Raw genomic sequence first — 17,527 nt, forward strand, 5'->3', positions numbered from 1 at the left:
AGCGCAGGTCAGGCAGCATCCAAGGAGCAGGAGAATCGACGTTTCGGGCATGAGCCCTTCTTCAGGACATTCCTGAAGAAGGGCTCATGCCCGAAACGTCGATTCTCCTGCTCCTTGGATGCTGCCTGACCTGCTGCGCTTTTCCAGCAACACATTTCCAGCTCTGATCTCCAGCCCTCACTTTCTCCCTGATGACAAAATGCTAAGCCTTGTCCTCAAAGAGAATGAGACAGGAGAAGTGAATGTAAGTAGGAATATTTTTGAGTGGTTCCTGCTGTTTTGGTTGTAACGTGTTAACCCATGCAAATAGTCACCCGAGGCTGGAATCGAACCTGGGTCCCTGGGGCTGTGAAGCAGCAGTGCTAACCACTGAGCCACCATGCTGCCCATGATACCTCCTTGATCCTAGTACCAGCAAGCATCATGCCAGGCCACAGGAATGTCTGCCTGCTCCCCGATGATTGAATCTTCTAACGTTCCTACACACTTCTCTCCCAGGCAGCAGAGCAAACCATGGTGCAGCAAATTTGAGTTCTTATTTTCCTCAGAAGCCATTGCTCCAAACAGTATTCAAAGCTAAAATATGACCTGGCAGTTATATAATGCAATTGAACTGGTAATGCAAAATAATTTTAGCTTTGGATACTGCAGGGAAGAATGGCTTCTGAGGAAAGTAGCAAGAACCAAATTCACTGTACCATGGTTTGCTCTGCTGCATGGGAGAGGAGAAATGTGTGTGAGAGCGGTTGCAGATTTCTGGGATGTCGGAATCGATTCTGGGCAAGTTGGGTGATTGCACTTGGCCAAAACTGGAACTGGTGTCCTAAGGGAATAGTGTAGTTGGGGAGGATATAAACTAAAATGGCAGGTAAATGGGAGGTAGAAGACAAGGGAAAAGAAAACAACAGATAGAATGGGAAGTCCAAACAAGTCCACATGGCAAAATAATGTGAATGGGACTAAGAACGTTAAACAGTCAAGTCTTAAGGCCTTGTGTGGGGTGTTTGCAATAACAATGAATTAGTTCACAAATATATACAAATAGGTCTGACAAGTTTGAGAGTCGAGAGAGGTGGCTGAAGGGTGACCAGGGACAGGAACCAAATATCCACCTGTATTCAGTTTTTAAGGAGACAAAAAGGAAAAAAGAAGGGGATGGGGTAGCATTGCTGGTCGAAGAGGACCTTCATGCAGTGGTAAGGAAGGATGTTCACTCTGGCAAAATGGAATCTATGTGGGTACAGCACAGAAACACCAAAGGGTAAAAAGCAAAAATGGGGGTTGTATATATGTATACCTCAAAATGTAGCAGCAATGTTGAAGGTGGCATTAATTAGAAATTTAGACACACTAGCAATAAAGATATACTGTAATTATGGGCAGCTTCAATCTGCATATAGATTGGGCAAATCAAATCAGTAATAATTCCATAAGACGAGGAATTCCTGGAGTGTGCGCACGATGGTTTGCTGCATCAATATATTCAGGAACCAATTAGAGAACAGGTAGGCTATCCTAGACTGGGCGTTGTGCAATGAGGACAGGATATTTGGTAATCAAGTTGTGCAAGGCCTCTTGGGGAAACAGTGACCATAATATGAAAGAATTCTACATCAGATGGGGAGTGATGTAGTGAATGAATTAAAAAAAGGAAACTACAATGGTCTGAAGCATAAGTTGGCTATGAAAGTTGGAGAACACTGCATGTTAATTGTTCATTCTTGTCTGGCATGAAAAAACAGGAAGGGTGCCACTACCATGACTAACAAGATAATCTAGAAATAGCACTAGATCCAAGGGAGGGACATACAAAGCAGCAGAAAGACCTAAGGTATGGTCAAAGTTTAGGTTTTAACAAATGAGGCCAAAGCGATTGATCGGGGGGAAAAGAGAATACAAGGGGAAGCTTGAGGGAACATAACAACTGATTGTAAAACCTTCTTTACATATGCGGACAGGAAAAGTTTAGTGGTGAAGGCTAATGTCAAAATAAATCAATAAAAAGGAAGTTACAATGGGGGACAAAGACGACAGACCAATTAAATACATCCTCTGCGAAGATAGAACGAAACTACGATACAAACAAACAATGGGATAGCGATAGGGATAGGGTCGAGTGATAGGGAGGGATGGAAAGAAATCAGTATTAGTAGGAAAATTATGTTGGGGCAATTAATGCTAGGACACAAATCCCCAAGTCTGATCAACTACATCCCAGGGTGCTTAAGGAAGTGGCCAAGAAACAGTGGATGCTTTGGTGGTTATCTTTCAAAGATTCTGTTGATGCTGGATCAGCTTCTATGGATTAGAGGGTAGCTAATGCAATCCCACTATCTTAAAAAAAATAGTGGGAAAACAGGAAATTGTAGACTGGCTAGCCTGTTATCAGTAGAAAATGAGAGTCCATTATAAAAGACTAAACTGCAAAGTACTGGATAATAGTGACAGGATCGGACAGTTAATATGGATTTAAGAAAGAGAAATTGTGCTTGACAAATCTACTGAAAATTTTGGATGTAAGTAACAGAAGGGAGCCAATGGATGTAGTTTACTTGGGCTTTCAGAAGGCTTTGATAATGGTCCCAAATAAAGATTAGAATGTAAAATTAAAGCACATAGGACTGCACATACTATACATGGATGGAGAACCCATTGGCAGATAGGAAGCAAAATAGAAATAAACAGGTCTTTTTCTGAAAGGCAGGCAGTGACTAGTGGGATCAGCGATTGGACCCCAACTAGTCACAACATATATTAATGATTTAGACGAGGGTACTAAATGTAATATCTCCAAATCTGCAAAAATCACTGAAAGTTTGGTGGGAGCACAATTTAAAGATTTGGAATTTGACATTTTGGATTGAGATAAGGAGAAATGCCTTGACACCAAATAGTGAGGCATTTGATACGCAGAAGTAAAAACCAATGAACTTCTTATAGAAGTTTAAGCATAAATTAAAAATTAATCACTTTGTAACTCGAACTCATACAGAAGACCAAAGGGTTGCAGCTAGGCAGGCAGCAGAGATGGCTGATAATTATGAGCTGAACCATAAAATGAAAAGTATTTTTTGGTCAGTCCCATAAACTAGAAAAGGATGAAAGATGGGAGAGTGAAAGCAAGGTGAATAGACTGCGGAAGGAAAGGGAGGTTAAAAAAAAGAAATCAGAAACAAAAACTAGCTGGAAACACGCAGTAATTCTGGCAGCACCTGTGGAGAGAAAGCAGAGTTAACGTTTCAGGTTCCAATCTGAAGGGTCACTGGACCAAAAACATTAACCCTGCTTTTTTGCCACAGATGCTGCCCAGACCTGCTGCACTTTTCCAGTAATTTCTGATTTTGTTTTGGTGAGGAAAAGGATAGCCAGAAAGATAGCTGAGAATTCCTCCTCAGGCCAGAAAGGAAGATGCTAAGGATGGTAGGGAAATTTGAAGGCCTCAGTATTGGAGGATGATTGCAAAGGCTAACGTTTTTGCCCTTTGGTTTCTCTTACTTCACATGCAGTCACACTCTCCCGTCCCTGAACACTAACCGAATCAAAATACCCTAAGTGCAACTGCTTCCTAGTGCAAAGAACCTTGTAACTTTTCATTCACTTAGTGCATTAGTATCTGTAGTACAACTTCCAGCTCAAATTCGGAGCCAAAGCTGCTTGAACTTCAACAATTAACTGCAGACTCTTTGTCCTAGACCAAATTAAAACCCAGGAGTTCCAACAATCTGCAATTCTGACACATCTGTCCTGCCATCTCTAATTTGTTCTAATTAATGCTTCAGTTATTTAAGAAAATGCTATGTGGCTAAAGTAAACATTTTACTGACATTATCACCAGTTGCTATACCATTATGAGTAATCCTTAAATCACTTAACAGATACTCACCAAATAACTAGACTCTTTTCCTGTAGAATGGAGCAAAAATCCTAAACTAGTTAGAAAAGCAAAAGGAACACCTCTTTCCCTTCTACCTATAAGCCGGTTAATCACCTACAGATAGTTTTTCTATAACACAATGGTTGCAATCTTATGACCCTGCATTATATAAAATTTGCACAATAAAAATAGCACTTAAAATGTTGGCGATACAATCGTGTTATAGCCAACACACTTTAAAAAGTTTGGGCTTGAGAAAGAGCATCCCCATTCGTCAATCGCATTACAGTCAATTTGTATTGACGAAATGCGCGTGAGAGCAGAATGACCTGTAACTCCAAGTCACACTCGAGCATAAAGTTGGCTCGTTTTATATACTCATAATACAAAAAGGTCTATCTGATGCAGTTGTAGCTGTTGTTTTTTAAAAAAATTAACATCCAATATTTCTTCCAGTGGTCACCATGCAAAAAAAAACAGACTGGGAACTTAAAAATTCAAACTGCAGATTTCAGCTTAGTGTTAACTTACTCCAATTCCAATCAAAATTATATTTGTACAAAAAGATTTAAACTATTAACCACCAACTGCCATCATTCAATTGCCGTTTGAGAGATCCTAACATACAAAAAAAGTCATATGCATGTCCTGTGTTACAACAATAATTTACTGGCTATAAAGAGCATTGGGATGTTCTGAAGTCATGAACCATTTCACATTTATAATAGTTATGATTTCTTTTATGACCACAAGAGAGAAAGCTTGTTTAACTCATTGGAGATTACCTAAAAAGGACCAAAAGTCTTCCTTCATAGTAGATATACTTCAAATGATCAAGATCACCTCCGCATTATTAATTTCTAGATCTACCTCATTTTATTTTCTTTTGTTTAAACTTTGGAGCCACTTAGATCTATTGGCACTTGTTTTATGAAGCTTAAAACTATCGAAGTAGTAAAATTGTTTGCCAAAATCTAATGCATCAGTAGTGGATTTGGCAAATTTGGGGAAATGAAGCATAGACTGGGTGAGTGCTTTGCAGAACATCTACGTTCTGCCTGTGAAAAGGTTCCTGAGCTTCCAGCTGCCTGCCACATTTACATATCACCATGTTCCCTGGCCTACCCTGTTTCTGTCTCAGGCTTGCTGCAGCATCCCAATGAAGCTCAGTGCAAGCTGGAAGAACACCACCCAATTTTCTGCTTTGGGACCCTACAGCCCTCCAGACTCAATATCGAGTTCAATAATTTTAGGGTCTGAACGCTCCCATTTCCTAGCCACATACCACAGACACCAGGCTTTGTTGTTATCACAGTCTGTCATTACACACTACTTATTGTTAACCACTAAGTCTCTATTAACAGCTATTCACCCTCCTAGTCAGGTCATTGTCCACTCCTTTGCCCATCCAACTGTTCTTCTCTCTTTGAGTCCTATCCTCACGAATTGTTTACTCCTTACCACTTCACCAAACCCTTTCATAGGTGCCAACAGTTCTGAGGAAGGGTCAGCGTACCCATTGATTTAGATTTCTCTTCACAGATGATGCCAGACCTGCTGAGCTTTTCCAACAACTTCTGTCACTAACCATTTTTCAACATCTATTTTCTTGACTGTGTCGATACTACAACAATGGATGAATGGATACCATCCAGCAATCGCCATTCAGGAATGTTCCCTCCCAGTTGGGGAACACTGCAGCAGTCAAGGACATTCAGCCATTGATCTTGGGTAAGCGTCCTTGAGATACATAACAATACAGAATCGAAGAGCAGCAACTGATAGGCAAGCTCTGTACCCATGATCTTGGGTTTGTGTCATGCTCCATGCGACCCCCCCATACTGTTCTGAATCTTTATAATCCTTAGTATCCTGGTTTGACACCATCACCTTGATAACTTATGATCGATCTTAATTTGTACAGTTTTGGATTACTTTTTATTTTGGTTAGATCCTCAGCATATGACTCTTAAGCCCATCATGTTATTTCAGTCATTGGGTTTGTCTCCAGTACCATCTTAGTTTTAGTGCTTTGTAATCATCTCTCTGCCTCAATTAATCTGATCATAGGTCATCCCGTAACTTGTGATCCCACTGTTGACACTTTACTCACACCGTCTGACATTCATCACCCGCAGAGACTTATTATTCCGTCTGTTGACATTTCACTCACACCACTTGTATGGTTTTTTGATCTCCAGGATTATAAATTCTATGCTTGTGTGTCTCTCCTCACTTCAATTGTTGAAGGGGCAGTGCTCCAAAAGCTTGTGATTTCAAATCAACCCCTGTTGGACTATAACCTGGTGTCGTATGACTTCTGACCTTGCCCACCTTAGTCCAACACTGACACCTTCACATCATGACATGAAAAAGAGCAATGGGAATAACTCTTTGGGGTAAATACCACAAATTTATTGCTAGATAAGTGTGTTTTTAAGCTACTTACCTCACTGCCTGAATACTGCACCATTGAAAGCAAAAAGGTCGATATAATTGTTTTTGACTGTTAAAGAAGTTAAAGTAGTAACCATCAAAAGACTTTATGATGATTTCAAGTTAATAAGCATGCTTGAGTACAGGACATTCTGTTTTTAATGATATTTAAGTCAATGACAGTCAGAACTGCCTTCATCAAGCATTAACTCAGGCCTTGATCGTTTACTAACTACATTACTTTGTAACCAATTCCCAGTCATCTTTAACCTATCAAAACAACCAAACATTAAAATAACTTAATCTGCAGATAAACCCATCAGAAATTAAGTAAAACATCAGATACCCCTCCATGATTCTACAAATTTATCATGTCCTTGCTCAACCACATCTCCTTAAAATGTGTTACAATCTGGAAGAGTGGAGGTAGTCGAACAAAAGCTATTTGACAAATATTAAAAGAAAAATGTTAGGGTAAATACACAAAGAACAGGAAGATTCAGCGGTAATCCTTTCAGAAGACTGGCTCAGTTCCATTGGGCAAAATGGTCTTTGACAAGATCACTTGGTATTGGCTGGATGATCAACTGCGCGGAAGCTGCTCCTTGATTATACAGCATCAGAAGGTAACTTCTGTTCCCATTCCTTTAGAGCCTTAAAATTTATGTTATAAAATCTACACAGAAGATGGCAACACAGTGGTAATGTTAATATTAATCCAGAGATAGAACTTCAAATCCCACCAGGATAAATGAAGAAATTTGAAGTGTAATTAATGATTCTGGAATAAGATGAAACCACTGGATTGTTATAAAATCCCATCTAATTCATCAATTTTTTTTTGAGGAGAAAATCTGCTGTCCTTCTGCAGTTTGCACTGCATACAACTTCAGACCCACAGTAATATAGTTGATTTTTAACTGGCCCAACAAGTTGTTCATTTCAAGGGCAATTAGTGATTGCTAATAAATGCTGGCCTTGCCTGTCAGTCTTACTTGTGTTGAGAGCATGAAACAACTCACAGGAAGGTGCTTAACCAAACACTTGACTTTAATTAGATTTTTGGGACAAAACAATGAACATTTGGAAATCAGTTATTTTTCAGCATAGATGTTGTAGTGTGATGACAGACACTAGAACACTCATTAAAATAGAAGTTGCACAAATACAGTTTATAATTATACTCTGACCACATTTTAGAAGATAGGGCATTGACATTCAGGAAATTTGGCAATGACAAATGGGTGCAAGTTGCTACACCACAGCAAAGTATCTTTCTCAGGAACAGCAGAAATATTCATTCCTCCCCAAGAAGGGTGTCAGCCTCCATCCACAGCCCCAAATCAAGGGCATCTTCTGCTCCCACCCAACCACTATACCACCAGGCCTTGTCTTCTTTACTCCTGTTTCTAGTAACCAATTTAAAATCTGCAACATCCTTCTTCTATTTTTCATTTCTATGATTCTTATACAAGTCTTCACCTTTGACCAGATCATTACAGCTGTGCTTTCAGCCAGCCAAACTTCACCACTTGCATTTTCCTCCTTCAAACTTGTCTTACTATCTATCTTTTTTCTGCCAAGCATTTGGTCACCATTCCTATGCTGTTAAGCTGAGAAATCATTTCCTGCAGGCTTCTTTTTATTGCCTTGGAATATTTTTGCATTAGTTAAAAACTAAATTATTTTAGTTGATACCAAATTCTAGAAGCCATATGCATGACATTTAAATTCTTTTGTAGACCGTTATGGATATTTCATCAGTTAATAGACAAATGATGAAATTGGAATACTAAATTCAGTGAGCAGCCCCATTCCAGCTTGAGCACAGTAGAACAGCATGGAGGAACAGCTGAAAAAAGATTTTACAGAAAAGAACATGGACTGCAATGGCTTCAGACTGCAATAATGGGTCACTGAATCATATTCATTTGTGTCAGGTAGGACTCCAGTCAGAGGAGAATTTTCTGACCTTAGTTTTACAGGGCTCTTTGCCATCATGCTCAGAGGCATCTTCATCTTGTGAAGAAGAAAGATTTACTACCTTGATGCATTGGATAGTTACTCTCACTTGTTCTGGGCATACAAATCCAAAATACAAACAGAAGCTACTATGAGGTCTGTCAAAAAGCATCATTGCTGGAATCCCAAACCAATGTTCATGAATGGATTATTGCTTGGTATGCATTGTTTCATGGCATTATTAAAAACAACTTCTAAAATCAAGAATAGCATCTTTTAAAGCTGATTACTACTTATCGATCTTTGCAATTAAAATGCTTGGTCTTTGTCACAGTTAATAAGCCATATACTGTTTGCTTGTGTTAGAAATCAACAGTATACATTAAGCAACAGGGTTCATTTGTGAACGAAGGATCTCAGGTCACAAGTAAAATCCAAGCAGCCAACATGGGAATTTACATCAAACATAAAAGATAATAATCAGAGATTATTTCTGTTTTCTCAGCTGCAATATGTGCATCAAGGTGGAATAACTGCCTACCTGTCACATGCATCCACAATTGAAAAGTTAAAGACAAAAGTGACAAATGCCTAGATACCAAATATCAATGTGAAAAAGCTTACTGTTAATGTTCTTAACCTTGGAATTTACTATGACATCTTGCCAGTGAGACAAAAAGCTGAAGGCCTACAACCTTGATCAAGGGGCACCATGCTAGCAGCTGTAAAACAACATTAAAAAGAAAAAGTATTCAGACCTTGCCTTTAAAAAGTACTAGGGATTGGCCAGGTGCAGTAGGATACCTGAAGATTCATTTTGAGACTAGCAGACAACTGAGACATAACATGCAATAAGGGAATCACCTATCTAAAGGCAAATAAGAGAGGTTTCCCCACTCTTTGGGGTCATGAATCTTTAGAATTACCATCCTTAATGGCAGTGGAAGCAGAGTCTTTGATAATCAGATTTTTGATTAGCAAGAGTTTGAGTGGTTAACAGAGTTAAGTGGAAATAGGAAGCAATCAGCTCAGCCATAATCATATTGAACAGCTGGACATCAAAGAGGTTGAATAGCCTGAGTAACAAATAGTGCCAAGGGATAGAAAATGACTATACATTTGAGATATTTTCTAAGCAACTTGCTTAGATGTTATTACACACCCCTAGAACATTTGAGACTTGAATCTGGGCCTCCCAGCTCACAGGAAAGCACTCTACCACTGCACCAAGATGGCCTGGATATGTTATGATAAAACTGTTCAGAGATGTTATTACATATTTCTGGTGCAGGTGGGAGTTAAACCCAGGTGTCCCATTTCAAGGGTAGGGACATACCATTGTTCCACAAGAGGGCCCCAAAAATATGGAACATTACAAGAATTTGTAGCTGATGAGGAGACTTAAGCAATGGGACTCAGCTGTCAGGGATTAAAATAGGAAGAGACCTGGGTTAAAGTTCCATCTGTTTCAGGGAAGTGTAGCAACACCCGAGAAGGTTGATCAGAAAATACCTATAATTTGCAAACCTGTGTGAACTGATGAACTTAAAAAACAAGAAAGTACTAGGTTTTTAAAAAATTATTGAAATGTGATAGTCAATAGAATAGTTTGTCTAGTTGGGAAGACAGTATTAAGAGAACATTTAGAACTAATGAAGAAAACTCAGAAGAGAAGTTCCTTACACAGGCTAAACTGTAACATGGCATAAGTGGAACATAGCTTGAGGCAGGTACCATTGAATAGTTTAAAGGGAAAATGGGATAAGTATTTGAATCCTAGGGTAGAACAAGAGAATAGGGAGTAGGTAAAATCCAGTGGGATTCATAAATTCATTTCAGCCAGACAGGATGGGCTAACAGCCTCTATCACTTAAAAGTTATTTAATTTGTGAGCTAAGTGTACTTTGAAATAAAAGTTTCTCAATCCCAGCGAGAAGGCGACTAAGGATAATTTAATCAAAGTCCTTCAGTTAATGTTACTAATCTCCTTCGAAATCAGAATTCTATTTGAGCATTAATATGGCTTGAAACAGTCAAATGATGAACAAGGTGTCTTTAAGACCATTCATGATACTTTGTAGTATGTGCCATCCCTATCACTACACAATAGTGGGCAGAAGTGGTTTAATGTAATCCACTGCTGCCAATCCTACTTAAAATCACTAGAGAAAAATTTAAAAAAAAGAGATACAGAATACACCACCAGACAGTTGCTACCGAAGTAGCATTGTTTTTGGATAACCAGGTTTATTGCATGATAGCAATAAGTACACGTGGTCAGTACCTTAGGGTGCAGGTATAGACACATCAGCTCCTTCCAAAGGCTGGAGTTGAACATTTTGTCTCCACCCGCAGAATGTGTATAACATCAGTAGAATAGGTGGAGCAAACGTTACAGGAACATTTAACTGCTTCAGAACAATAACCTTTTATACAGTGTTGCTACACCTCACTGGGGTAACAGCTGGAAAGCAAGCTCTGCTATTCCTGGAGTTGTCACAAAAAGTTAGATATTTTATAAATGTATCCAAAATTCCACAATGTCCCCATCTCTTTTTAGACCCAGGTTGATAGGAAGTATGGATCAGGTTGCTGTACTTAACAAGGCTTACTATTTATTAAAACAAATGATTTGAGCTGCAGATAAATTATGAAATGTAACATTTACCTCATAGGGCCTCTCTCCATGCTCTTTGGCCCAAACTGGTCCATGCCAACCAAAATGTCCATTCATGCTAACCCCATTTCCCTGCACTTGGCCCATTTCCTTCTAAACTTTTCCTATCCATGTATTTTCCAAATGCCTTTTAAATGTTGTTAATGCACATGCCTCAACTACTTGGCAGCTCATTGCATATGCACACCATCATCTGTGTAAAAAAGTTGTCACTTTTATCCTTTCCATTCTCACCTTAAACTGATGCCCTCATGTCCTTTATTTCCCAACCCTGGGAAAAAGACTAAGTGCATTCATCCTATCCATGCCTCATGATCTTATACAGTTCTACAAGATTCCTGTTCTGTCTCCTATGCTCTAATGTCCTAGCTGGTCTCTCCCTAGAATTCAGACCATTGAGTCCTGGCAACAGCCTTCTAAATTTCTTCTGCACTCTTTCCAATTTGATAACATCCTTCTTATAGCAAGGTGACCAAAACTAAGCACAGTATTCCAAACGTGGCCTCACTAACATCATGTACAACTGCAACATAACTTCATATCTTCTATATTCAATACCCTGACTGATAAAGGCCAGTGTGCCAAAAGCCTTCTTCACTGCTTTGTCTACCTGTGACTCCACTTTAAGAGAACTGTGCACCTGAAGTTCAAGGTTCCTCTGTTCAATTACACTTCTTAAGGCCCTACAATTTGCTATGAAATTCCTGATGAAGAACTCATACTTAAAACATCAACTCTCCTGCTCCTTGGATGCTGCCTGGCTGGCTTTTCCAGCACCACACGTTTCGACTCTGATCTTCAGCATCTGCAGTCCTCACTTTCTCCACCATGAAACTCCTGCCATTTCTTGGCCCATTCTCCAGCTGATGAAGGTCCTGCTGCAATTTCTGATAACCTTCTCACTGTCCACGATGCCACCTACTTTAGTGCCGCCAACAATCATGCCTAATATATTCTTGTCCAAATCACTGATTTAGTTAATAAATAGCAATGGGCCCAGGACTGACCCCAGAGACATACCACTAGTCACAGGCCTCCAGTCCGACAAGCATCTTTCCACTATTACCTCTGCTCCCTACCATCAAGCAAATTGTGTCTCCAATTTGCCAGCTCTCCATGGATTCCCTGCAATCTAGCCTTCCAGAGAAATCTACCACATAGAACCTTATCAAAAGCCTTAATGAAATCCATATAGACTACTTCTACCGCCCTGCCCTCATCAACCTTCCAGGCCACTTCAAAGAAGTCTAACAAATGTGAGGCATGATCTCCCACGCACAAAGTCAAGCTGACTAATCCCAATCAAACCCTGTCTTTCTGTGCGCATGTATATTGGATCCCTAAGAATCTTCTCCAATAACTTACAGATGTTAAGTTTACTGATCAATAGTTTCAAGGTTTTTTTTTTGCACCCTTTCTTGATTAAAAGAACAACATTCACTGCTCTCCAGTGTTCCAGGACCTCATCCATGGTTAACGATGTGCAAATCAGCCAGCACTCCTGCAATTTCTTCTCTAGCTTCTTGCTGGATTCTTGGATATATCTGGTCAGGACCAGGAGATTTATCCACCCTCATACATTCTAATATGTGCAACACCTCCTCTTACATGATATGAGCTGTGCCTAAGATATCACCACTAACTTCCCTAAGTTCCCAGGTCTCATGTCTTTCTCACAGTAAAGAAGAGAAATATTCATTGAGGACCTCACCCATCTCCTGTGTTCCACACGTACGTATCCACTTTGGTCCTTCAGTGGTCCTATTCTGTTTGGTTATTCTTTTTCCCCTTTCATATACAGGGCGTCTCCCAACCCCCACCTGCAGGTCCGGTTACCACGGTTTCAGTTATGTGCGGATTACCGCAGCCTGAACACGTAAAAGGGAATATTCCAGAACCAGGAGCTACCGGGAACTTATGTTTCCATTTAAGTGAATGGGTTTGCAATTATCCACGATTTTGGGCCTCAATATCTCTTGTCATCCAGGGTTCCCTATTCCTGCCAACCTTACCCATTCCTGCCAACCTTACCCATTCCTGCCAACCTTACCCTTCATCCTCACAGGAACATATCGACCATGATTTCTAGCTATTTAACTTGTAAAGGCCTCCCACTTGCCAGGGGTCCGTTTGCCTGCAAACAAACTACTCCAATCAACCCCTGCAAGCTCATATCTAATTCTATCAAAATTCACCTTGCTCCAATTTAGAACTTGAACCTGTGGACCAGTTTTGTCTCTCGCCATAACTATTCTAAAATTGGTAGAACTATGGTCACTAGTCCCAAAGTCCTCCCCCACCGTCATCTCAGTCATCTGTCCTGCCCTATTTCCCAAAAGTAGGTTGGGTTTTGCCCCTCCGTGAGTGGCACCCTCTACATAGTGCTTGAGGAAACTTTCCTGAATGCACTCAAATTCCACCCAATCGAAGCCTTTAACACTCTGGCAGTCCCAGTCTATGTTAGGAAAATTAAAATCCCCAGCAATGACAACCCTATTGCTCCTGCAAGTCTCCCCAGTCTCCTGGCATATTTGCTCCTTTAATTCCCATTGACTATTTCAAAACCTACAGTACAACCCCAATAACGTCACCATTCCCTTCTTATTTCTCAGCTCCACCAACAAAGCCTTACTGGATGATCCTTTACTAGTTAAAACTCTATTCTTATAAACTGTATCACCAAACACCTCCCCCAATGCAGACAGACAAGAAAATATTGGTGTTATGGGTGGAGGAAAAAATAACTGTTTAATATTCCCCCTCCACAGGATGTACGGAGATGATCCCTTTGACAAATAGATAATCACATGAATGTTGGCAGGCAAATATTTATCATCCAGAACTGGTCACTTCACAGACCAATTACTCATTTGTTGCCTGCCGAATTTCATCTGGTACACACTACCTAATTCTGGTTCCTCAGCAACTAGACCACTCCCACTGGTTGAGCAGATAACAGAACACTTATAATAATTGCTGGCAGCTTGCTTCGTTAAAAAGGACAGCAATCCCTTCCTTATCCCTTAGTTTAAACAAAATCATTTTCCTTTTTCAGTTCACAACCAAAAATGCAGAAAAAACATCTTTATGACATGGTAACACTTTCCTTTTCCGACAAGAGTGGTACTAAATTATTTTAGTGGAGAGATAAATCTGGGGAGAGGGGGCTACACCATACGTACAGTATCTTATACATACCATAAGTATGGTATCTTCACCATATGCACATACTGAGAAATAGACTCAAATTGTTGAACTTTGGGTGTGAGCTGTGATTGTTCCACAAGCCATGTGATGGTTTAAAAACATGCATTAACATTTAATACAGAAGAGGAAGAAGGGAAGAGGCAACTCTGAAGAATAGGACTTCCCACATTAGGTCCTTGACTAGTTCTCCCCTCTTGGCTTCAATCAGACCATCAGGGGCCAAACCAGTTCTGCAATAAGAATTAGTGAGAGTTACAGGTGGATGCAAAGGGTAATCCCCTGCATCGATTACCGAATTGCAAAGATTTGCCAACGAGTGCCAAAAAAAAAATGCCTACATACTAAAAAGGTTATTCAGACGGGAGCGTAGCCTGGGAGGGAGGCGGACGGATGAATTGCTACTACACCTTCTACCACCCTCCCAAACAAACAAAAACCCTGCTGGGGTGAGATGGAGACGATCCGCTCCAAACGCATCAGAGGGGACCGAGGAAACCTCCAGCAAAACAAAAAAGCCCGAGGGCGACCGGCGACGATCTCCTTAGGATCTGACCCTCAAACTAGTTTCTTCCAAATTAGCTTGCCTGGATTCAGTAATTTGCACGGATGACACCCGTTTAATCTTAGCGGCAGAGCACCAATATTACTGTTCCAAAAGAAGAAAAATCAGCACACAATGGAACGCTCGCAAGAACCAACGCGTGAGCTGAATAACTTACCTCAGGAATGACAGGACGAGTTAGGGATGGGGTGAGGGATAGGGATGCACAGATGGCGCCGTTATCTGAAAAACGAGCTCCACAGCGACGCACCCGAGTCCCTGCGCCCTCCACCCGCCGCACTGGATGTGGCTCCGGCAGCGGCGCAATAAAAACCGTTGGGCAGCCAGAGCAGGAGCCGCGCGCACCGGTTTCTAGCGGTTTCGACTGCAGGAGGGGGCGGGGCTGCCTGGCACCGCGCGGCGAGGCACGCGCAGCAGGTGTGCGCCGGCGCCACGACGGGGGGTTGCTTGGCAGGTAGGGCATTGGACGCGTCCTGTTTTTCTTCTTCTTTGTAGTTTTGATTTTTTTTTTCTCTGACAATGCAATGTGTTTTACTTGTTGAAGGGCTGGACCCCAAAGGGAGAGAGGAAAGCCATCAGAGCCTGATTGGCAAAGCATTTGGGGGGGGAGGGAGAGACTTTCAACTCATGAGGGTGTAGGAAGCAGAAGCCATGAGTCATTTCAAAGACAAACTGTGGGCACTTGAGGGAAATAAAGTTGTAGGGCCACAGGGATAGTTTGTGGTGGGGTGAGGTGGGGACAAATTGAAACCTTCTGCTTTGGGTTCGTATGGATTTGATGGGCCAAATGATCTCCCACGCCTTAGGTCCAAATAAATAAGCCAAATGAAGAATTGCCTTGTCTCCAGGAAGGAGTCGACCTTCGCACAATCAGCAGTTGAGCCCTCTTAAAGATTTAGAAATCATTGTGCATTTTCAAGCTTCAAGATTAATTAAGAATTTAAATATGTTAATTTTTGTTACCTAACAAAAAAAAACATTATCCAGCTTTTAAAGAGTGTATCAGCACACTTTGCTTTTAGGTTGCACAATATTTGCTGCTACCTCCTGGATCTCAGAACCATAACAAATAGGTGTCAATCCTCTCCAGCATTCAGCAAAGAAATGATTGAAACCATCTTCAAAATTATAACAGTTAGGGTGAACTTATATCTTCATTGCTAAATCATACAAAAAATCCCAGCCTCACTACAATATTATAACTACAAAAGTCTCAGAAATATTGAGTATAATGTTTTCTGAACCTGTTGCCCCACTGACCCACACCTCCCACTACAATTCTCATTCTCATGACTTGCTGCATGGAATACCTGATACTGTGGATATGTACCTTGTGTTGTCAATTTGCCAGTTCCTCTGCAGTGTTTTACTCAAAGAATTGTGAATTTCCAAATAGTGTTTTTAGGCTTCTCATTTTGAAGGAGAAACAATTTAGGCCTCAATTTCTGCTTCCATTTGATATTTATCTATTTTGAAGGGTCAAGACTTCAAGAAACACAAGACTTTTAGATTAGATTAGATTAGATTAGATTACAGTGTGGAAACAGGCCCTTCGGCCCAACAAGTCCGCACCAACCCGCCGAAGCGAAACCCACCCATACCCCTACCCCTACCCCTACATTTACTCCTTACCTAACACTACAGGCAATTTAAAGACACTTTAAAAAAGGATAAATCTTTATATTCTGGCACAGTGAAATCATGATCATTGAACTGAACCACATATCAAAGCCATTTGATTAGCCTAATCCTGCCAGTGTGTTTGTTCGCAGGCGTCTTTTGTTCTAATCAATTGGTGTTCAGGATATGGATGATTCTGCAAGGCTGGCATTTGTTGATTATCCTTAGTTGCTTTTGAATAGGGAGTTATTGCTTGTCATGTTCCACAACTTGACAAACTAACCCTATATCATCAGGTCTGGCAGCATTTCTGGAGATGCTGCCAGATCTGCTGAGTTTCTCCTGCAATTTCTGCTTTCATGTCATCTCCAGATCTGCAATTTATTTGTTTTATTAATCCTATCTGTTATTATTCTCTGTCCCCATCAACAAATTTCCAATACATATCACAAGTTTACACCACTGATGAAGTTGTGAGCACCATTCTTTTTAGAAATAGAACAAAGGTTAAAGTAAGTTACAGCACAGGAACAGATGCATTGGCCCTCCAAGCCTGCGCTGGTCCAGATTCTGTATCTAAACCAGTTGCTTACTTTTAAAGGATCTATATCCCTCTGCTCCCTGCCCATTCATGTATCTGTCTAGGTATATCTTAAATTATACTATTGTGCCTGCCACTACCACCTCTGCTGGCAATGTGTACCAGACACCCACCAAGCTCTGTCTAAAGAACTTTCCATGCATATCTCCCTTAAACTTTTCCCCTGTGCAATGTAGCAATTAACATAGAAACATAGAAGATAGGAGGGGACCATTTGGCCCTTCGAGCCTGCTCCGTCATTCATCACAATCATGGCTGATTATCCAACTCAATAGCCTAATCTTGTTTTCTCCTCATAACCTTTCATCCCATTCGCCCTGAGTGCTATATCTAGCCGCCTCTTGAATGTTTTGGCATCAGCTACTTCCTGTGATAATTAATTCCATAGGCTTACCAGTCTTTGGGTGAAGAAATATCTCCTTATCTCCTTTCTAAATGTTCCACCCTGAATCCTTCAACTGTGACCACTGATTCTGGACATACCCACCATCCTTCCTGCATCTACCCTGTCCAGTCATAGAACATAGAACGTTACGGCGCAGTACAGGCCCTTCGGCCCTCGATGTTGCACCGACCTGCAATACCAAT

General features: G+C 40.7%; 1 protein-coding gene across 2 annotated transcripts in view; it reads right to left on the bottom strand.

Moving 5' to 3' along the window:
* The window catches only part of tmem269 (transmembrane protein 269), a 98,161-nt gene extending 83,097 nt beyond the window's left edge, over nucleotides 1–15,064 (bottom strand). For both annotated transcript variants that reach the window (XM_043675516.2, XM_043675515.2), the window contains exon 1: nucleotides 14,876–15,064. The gene's annotated coding sequence lies outside the window, so the exon portion shown is untranslated. The remainder of the gene's footprint in view (nucleotides 1–14,875) is intronic.
* Between the last annotated feature and the right edge of the window lie 2,463 nt (nucleotides 15,065–17,527).

This window comes from Chiloscyllium plagiosum, unplaced genomic scaffold (genome assembly GCF_037043375.1).
Source record: "Chiloscyllium plagiosum isolate Xiang-an unplaced genomic scaffold, Cpla_swu_hap1 HiC_scaffold_37, whole genome shotgun sequence".
Lineage (NCBI taxonomy): Eukaryota > Metazoa > Chordata > Chondrichthyes > Orectolobiformes > Hemiscylliidae > Chiloscyllium > Chiloscyllium plagiosum.